Here is a 6,762-nt window from a genome sequence, read left to right as displayed (position 1 = left end):
CCCTCTCCCCATCTCTCTCTCCCTCCCTCTCCCATCTCCCTCTCCCCATCTCTCTCTCTCCCTCTCGCCATCTCCCTCTCCCCATCTCTCCCTCTCCATCTCTCCCTCTCCCCATCTCTCCCTCTCCCCATCTCTCCCTCCCTCTCCCCATCTCTCCCTCCCCATCTCTCCCTCTCCCCATCTCTCTCTCCCCATCTCCCTCTCCCCATCTCTCTCTCTCCCTCTCGCCATCTCCCTCTCCCCATCTCACTCTCCCTCTCCCCATCTCTCTCTCCCTCTCCCCATATCTCCCTCTCCCCATCACTCTCCCCATCTCCCTCTCCCCATCTCCCTCTCCCCATCTCTCTGTCCCTCTCCCCATCTCTCCCTCTCCCCATCTCTCTCTCCCTCTCCCCATCTCTCTCTCCCTCTCCCCATCTCTCCCTCTCCCCATCTCTCCTCCTCTCCCCATCTCTCTCCCTCTCCCCATCTCCCTCTCCCCATCTCTCTGTCCCTCTCCCCAGCTCTCTCTCCCTCTCCCCATTTCTCTCTCCCCATCTCTCTCCCCATCTCTCCCTCTCCCCATCTCTCTCCCCATCTCTCCCTCTCCCCATCTCTCTATCTCCCTCTCCCCATCTCCCTCTCCCCATCTCCCTCTCTCCCTCTCCCCATCTCTCTCTCGCCATCTCTCTCCCTCTCCCCATCTCCCTCTCCCCATCTCTCTCCCCCATCTCTCTCTCCCCATCTCGCTCTCCCTCTCCCCATCTCTCTCCCTCTCCCCATCTCTCTGTCCCTCTCCCCATCTCTCTCTCCCTCTCCCCATCTCTCTCTCCCTCTCCCCATCTCTCTGTCCCTCTCCCCATCTCTCTCCCTCTCCCCATCTCTCCCTCTCCCCATCTCTCCCTCTCCCCATCTCTCTCTCCCTCTCCCCATCTCCCTCTCCCCATCTCTCTGTCCCTCTCCCCAGCTCTCTCCCTCTCCCCATCTCTCTCTCCCTCTCCCCATCTCTCTCTCCCTCTCCCCATCTCCCTCTCCCCAGCTCTCTCTCTCCCTCTCCCCATCTCTCCCTCTCCCCATCTCTCCCTCCCCATCTCTCCCTCTCCCCATCTCTCTCTCTCTCCCCATCTCCCTCTCCCCATCTCCCTCTCGTCATCTCCCTCTCCCCATCTCTCCCTCCCTCTCCCCATCTCCCCATCCCTCCCTCTCCCATCTCCCTCTCCCATCTCCCTCTCGCCCTCTCCCCATCTCTCCCTCCCTCTCCCCATCTCTCCCTCCCTCTCCCCATCTCTCCCTCCCCATCTCTCCCTCCCTCTCCCCATCTCTCCCTCCCCATCTCTCCCTCTCATCTCTCTCTCCCCCATCTCCCTCTCCCCCATCTCCCTCTCCCCATCTCTCTCTCTCTCTCGCCATCTCCCTCTCCCCATCTCACTCTCCCTCTCCCCATCTCTCTCTCCCTCTCCCCATATCTCCCTCTCCCCATCACTCTCCCCATCTCCCTCTCCCCATCTCCCTCTCCCCATCTTTCCCTCTCCCCATCTCTCCCTCTCCCCATCTCTCTCTCCCTCTCCCCATCTCTCTCTCCCTCTCCCCATCTCTCCCTCTCCCCATCTCTCTCTCCCTCTCCCCATCTCTCCCTCTCCCCATCTCTCTCTCCCTCTCCCCTCTCCCTCTCCCCATCTCTCTGTCCCTCTCCCCAGCTCTCTCTCCCTCTCCCCATTTCTCTCTCCCCATCTCTCTCCCCATCTCTCCCTCTCCCCATCTCTCTCCCCATCTCTCCCTCTCCCCATCTCTCTCATCTCCCTCTCCCCATCTCCCTCTCCCCATCTCCCTCTCTCCCTCTCCCCATCTCTCTCTCGCCATCTCTCTCTCCCTCTCCCCATCTCCCTCTCCCCATCTCTCTCTCCCCATCTCTCTCTCCCCATCTCGCTCTCCCTCTCCCCATCTCTCTCCCTCTCCCCATCTCTCTGTCCCTCTCCCATCTCTCTCTCCCTCTCCCCATCTCTCTCTCCCTCTCCCCATCTCTCTGTCCCTCTCCCCATCTCTCTCCCTCTCCCCATCTCTCCCTCTCCCCATCTCTCCCTCTCCCCATCTCTCTCTCCCTCTCCCCATCTCCCTCTCCCCATCTCTCTGTCCCTCTCCCCAGCTCTCTCTCCCTCTCCCCATCTCTCTCTCCCTCTCCCCATCTCTCTCTCCCTCTCCCCATCTCCCTCTCCCCAGCTCTCTCTCTCCCTCTCCCCATCTCTCCCTCTCCCCATCTCTCCCTCCCCATCTCTCCCTCTCCCCATCTCTCTCTCTCTCCCCATCTCCCTCTCCCCATCTCCCCTCTCGTCATCTCCCTCTCCCCATCTCTCCCTCCCTCTCCCCATCTCCCCATCCCTCCCTCTCCCATCTCCCTCTCCCATCTCCCTCTCGCCCTCTCCCCATCTCTCCCTCCCTCTCCCCATCTCTCCCTCCCTCTCCCCATCTCTCCCTCCCCATCTCTCCCTCCCTCTCCCCATCTCTCCCTCCCCATCTCTCCCTCTTCATCTCTCTCTCTCTCCCCATCTCCCTCTCCCCATCTCCCTCTCCCCATCTCTCTCTCTCTCTCGCCATCTCCCTCTCCCCATCTCTCCCTCCCTCTCCCCATCTCTCCCTCCCTCTCCCCATCTCTCCCTCCCTCTCCCCATCTCTCCCTCCCTCTCCCCATCTCTCCCTCTCCCCATCTCTCTGTCCCTCTCATCCTCATGATGTCTCCTCACACTATGGAGCTTCAACCGCTGCATATCCTTCACAGGAACCTCCTGGAGGCAGGCACTGTAATAGCCTCATTTCCACCATTTAGGCATTGTACAGTCATTGTGATGGGTAATTTGGTGGTAATTTACGCTGGGCCGTGGCCTCTGAAGGAATCCCATTTCACAGTGATGAAGGCTGTCTCCGGGACGACTGTGTGCCTCACTGAGCCACAGAATGGGCTATGCGCCCCCCCTGAATTTTAGCAGGGATAATTGGCAGTGGCCAAGGCTTTTCCACTGGCCTTGAAAACAAAGTAGGGCAGAGGGTTATACCTACAGTACTATATGTAGCGTTAGTGTGTAACTCTGGAGGACATTCTCTGCACTACTGTGTCAGTCCATCAGATGGGGATATTTATTAAGAATGGATTGTGGTCATGGATCATACCCTGCAGAAAGGCATCCTAGCTAAGTGAGCCTGCTGGTATTATAGTTCCTCTGTGTGTGGAGCTGGTCTCTAATGATGACATCCATGGAGAATGGTAGCTAATGGCTACATCATTGACTGTGAGTTGAGTGTTTGGCTCAGTAACAGGGAGGCAGAAGCAGGTGTGTATTCTGTAAACCGCGTTAAGATGCCATTTTCATAATTCTTCTCAGGTTGGGTGCAGTTACAGTTAATGTTGTGTGGAGCCGGAGCGGGCAGAGGGCCCTCTTAGTGCTCTTCAAAAGGCCCTCGTCGCCCATAATTAGGGGAGCCATTTGAAGACGTGCTGAGCAGAAGAAACAGCACCACAAGCGTCTCAAGGGGGACGGCCTCAAAGCCCAAGAACCTTTTAGAGAGAGAGAGAGAGAGAGAGAGGGGGGGGAGAGAGAGAGAGAGAGAGAGAGAGAGAGAGGGGGGGGAGAGAGAGAGAGAGAGAGAGAGATGAAAAGGACCACTTCACTTGTTTGTTATGTACAAGGACAGAAAGTGCTCAAGTTGCTCGTAGAATTAAAAAAAGATACAAACATAACCATTGAGACTATTGTCAAGTATACTCTGCATAGTACATTTTATTGTGCAAGTGTGGTGCATTTATCCTTGAGAGAGAGAGAGAGGAGAGAGAGAGTTTGTTATGTGCAAGGACATAAATGTCTGTTGCACTATGAAGTGTTAGAAAATCCTTTGGCTGAATAATGTTCATGGTAAGAGACAGCAGAACATTCATCTATGTAAATGCCACAGAAGCACTGGAACGTAAGAGTTTTCCTCTGTAAAAACGGCTTTACAATACTCAAGCTCCGAATTACGGGCACACACAGAGAGCACTGTCCTCACAGTCAAGATCATTGTGGATGCGATAAGTTGGAGGGAGGTGGGAGGGAGGTTTGAACAATGTGAAATTTAGGACATGAGTAAGATTTCTGACTTTGTCAATTACCAATCTGGGTAAATGATGCAATAGAGATTAATACAATATAACACCTGAATGATTACCCTGTCATTCAGTCTATCACTCAAATATCTATTCCTTACACAAGAGGAATTATGCTTGAGTCAAAAGATTTAAAAAAAAACATACCACACACGCTAATTGATATACCTTAGTCTAGAATTGACTCTACAATTGTTTGGTCATGTATCACATTCATTACCTCTCTTGAGCAGTCTCTCTCCATCACTCTGTTCTTGCTCACACACTCTCGCCACTCCTCTTTCTCTCCATTCCTGTTTTCTCCCTCTTTCTCCTTCCCTCCCTCCTTCTCCCTCTCCCTCCTATGCTCTCCACCCCCCCATCGGTGGTGTAAAGTACTTCAATAAAAATACTTTAAGTACTATTTAAGTCGTTTTTTAGGGTACTTTACTATTTATATTTTTGCCAACTTTTACTTTTACTTCACTACATTCCTAAAGAAAATAATGTACTTTTTACTCACTACATTTTTCCTTGACACCCAAAAGTACTTGTTACATTTTGACAGGAAAATTGTCCAATTGACACACTTATCAAGAGAACATCCCTGGTCATCCCTACCTGTGATCTGGCGAACTTACTAAACACAAATGCTTCGTTTGTAAATTATGTCTAAGTGTTGGAGTGTGCCCCTGGCTATCTGCCAATAAATAAAAAATGAAAAATTGTGCCTTCTGGTTTGCTTAATATAAGGAATTTGAAATGGTTTATACTTGTACTTTTGATACTTAAGTAAATTTTAGCAATTCCATTTAATTTTGATACTTTAAGTATATTTAAAACCAAATACTTTTAGACATTTACTCAAGTAGTATTTTACTGGGTGACTTTCATTTTCTATTAAGGTATCTTTACTTTTACTCAAGTATGACAATTTAGTACTTTTTCCACCACTGCCCCCCATGCCGCTCTCTTCGACCCCCTTGCCATCTCTTTCTTCATCTCTCTCTGGCTTGATTCAGTGAGGTTATCATTTACCAACTATACCAGTTGTACTAGCTGCTCGTCTCTGGTCTCCTGAGGAAGTGCTTGTTCTGAAGGGAGTGATAATGACCACACTACACCAGCTTTTCCCGGAGCGCCACAGGATTACCATCCTCCTCTCCTCCCCTGGCTGTCACTCTCTCCCTCTCCCCTCAGCCAGGTGATGTATAAATAAAGCCATTCCTCCTCTCCTCCCCTGGCTGTCACTCTCTCCCTCTCTCCCCTCAGCCAGGTGATGTATAAATAAATCCATGGATCAGTACCGACCAATGGGAGGAATGTATCATTAAGTTTCCTCGCTCCCTGTAACCTCTTTGACCTTTAGAAGATCAGTTCAGCGTACTTCTCTACACCCGAGCCCCACTCTGTTCCCCACTCTGTTCCCCACTCTAAGGACATGGGCCGATACTGTGTATCATATGGATTATAATTCATGGGCATTTTTGTAGGGGTTGATACATTTCTTGTAAGGGTAAATCATGTCTAAAATGTCTAAGTGGAAACTCCAAACTTCAGAAGCCTTTTTAAACCTCAAATACACTACATGTTTAACATTTCCTGCATATACTCTGTAGCTACTACTGTGAACAGATTGGGAGCCCTAAATTAGCCTTTCCACACTACATTCACCCAGTGTGATGGAATGGAGTCATAAAACAGATTGTGACAGTGCTTTGGGGACTCGTGTGCTGCACAACTTCAACTGGGAATGGAGAAGACGGTAAGCCTTGAGTGAGCAAGATCACTGATTTACTCTTGTGGGTATTAGGAGGAATGATGATATTCAACTTCAACTCTTGTTTGAGAGTGTACAATTGGATAGATAGGCTTAATACTGTCTGCGTACATCCTGTTTGTGTACAGCATTGTGAGGCTAAATAAACATTAAAGCCCCCTGAATCCTCTGTGAGAGTATAATTCCACATTCTATATCTGCAGCAGGCATTTATCTCTTCCATATCATTATCATGAAATCTATATTCTGTCAGCTCCCTGGCGCCATAATTTGGTTCTGAAGTATATTCACAAATAAGGTGGATGTAGATTTGAAGATGTAATGTTTTTTGTCCTGGGGAAAAATAATAATTCAGTCACTACTACACAGCAGTCATAAAAAATAGATGTGATTTGAATGAAAGCCCCGCGAGCCAATTAGCAACGGTAGTTTGAACGGGAGAGTGGGTCGATTGCTCACAGAGGAATGTGTGGGAGGGGGTGGGGGCGTTCATATACAGAGAGAAGTGTAATTTCCGGGAAATACAATTATGTTCCGACCTTGATTCATTGTCACCAGTTACTTTCTGCACCTGTGATTCAAGATGGAATTGGAAAGTGGCATCTCTCTTTCTTTCTTTCCCCAGTCACTTACTCATTTTTTACATAATGGTTGAATTACAGTATATTCCATGTTTTACATGATAGACAGGTATCGACAGTATCGACCCAAGGTGTCTGCAACATCAGAGACTATTTGAGAGACTAACTTCAGAGACTAATCAACATTGTTTCCATTTCATTTCAACAGACAAATTCTATGTGATTACGTTGAATCAATTTGGAAAACTGATTGGATTTTTAAAAAGTAATCAAAGTAAGGGAATTTCTTTATTTTTTCAGCCAACGTTTAA

This window comes from Salmo salar, chromosome ssa05 (genome assembly GCF_905237065.1).
Source record: "Salmo salar chromosome ssa05, Ssal_v3.1, whole genome shotgun sequence".
Classification (NCBI taxonomy): Eukaryota; Metazoa; Chordata; class Actinopteri; order Salmoniformes; family Salmonidae; genus Salmo; species Salmo salar.
This window is presented reverse-complemented; position numbering follows the sequence as displayed.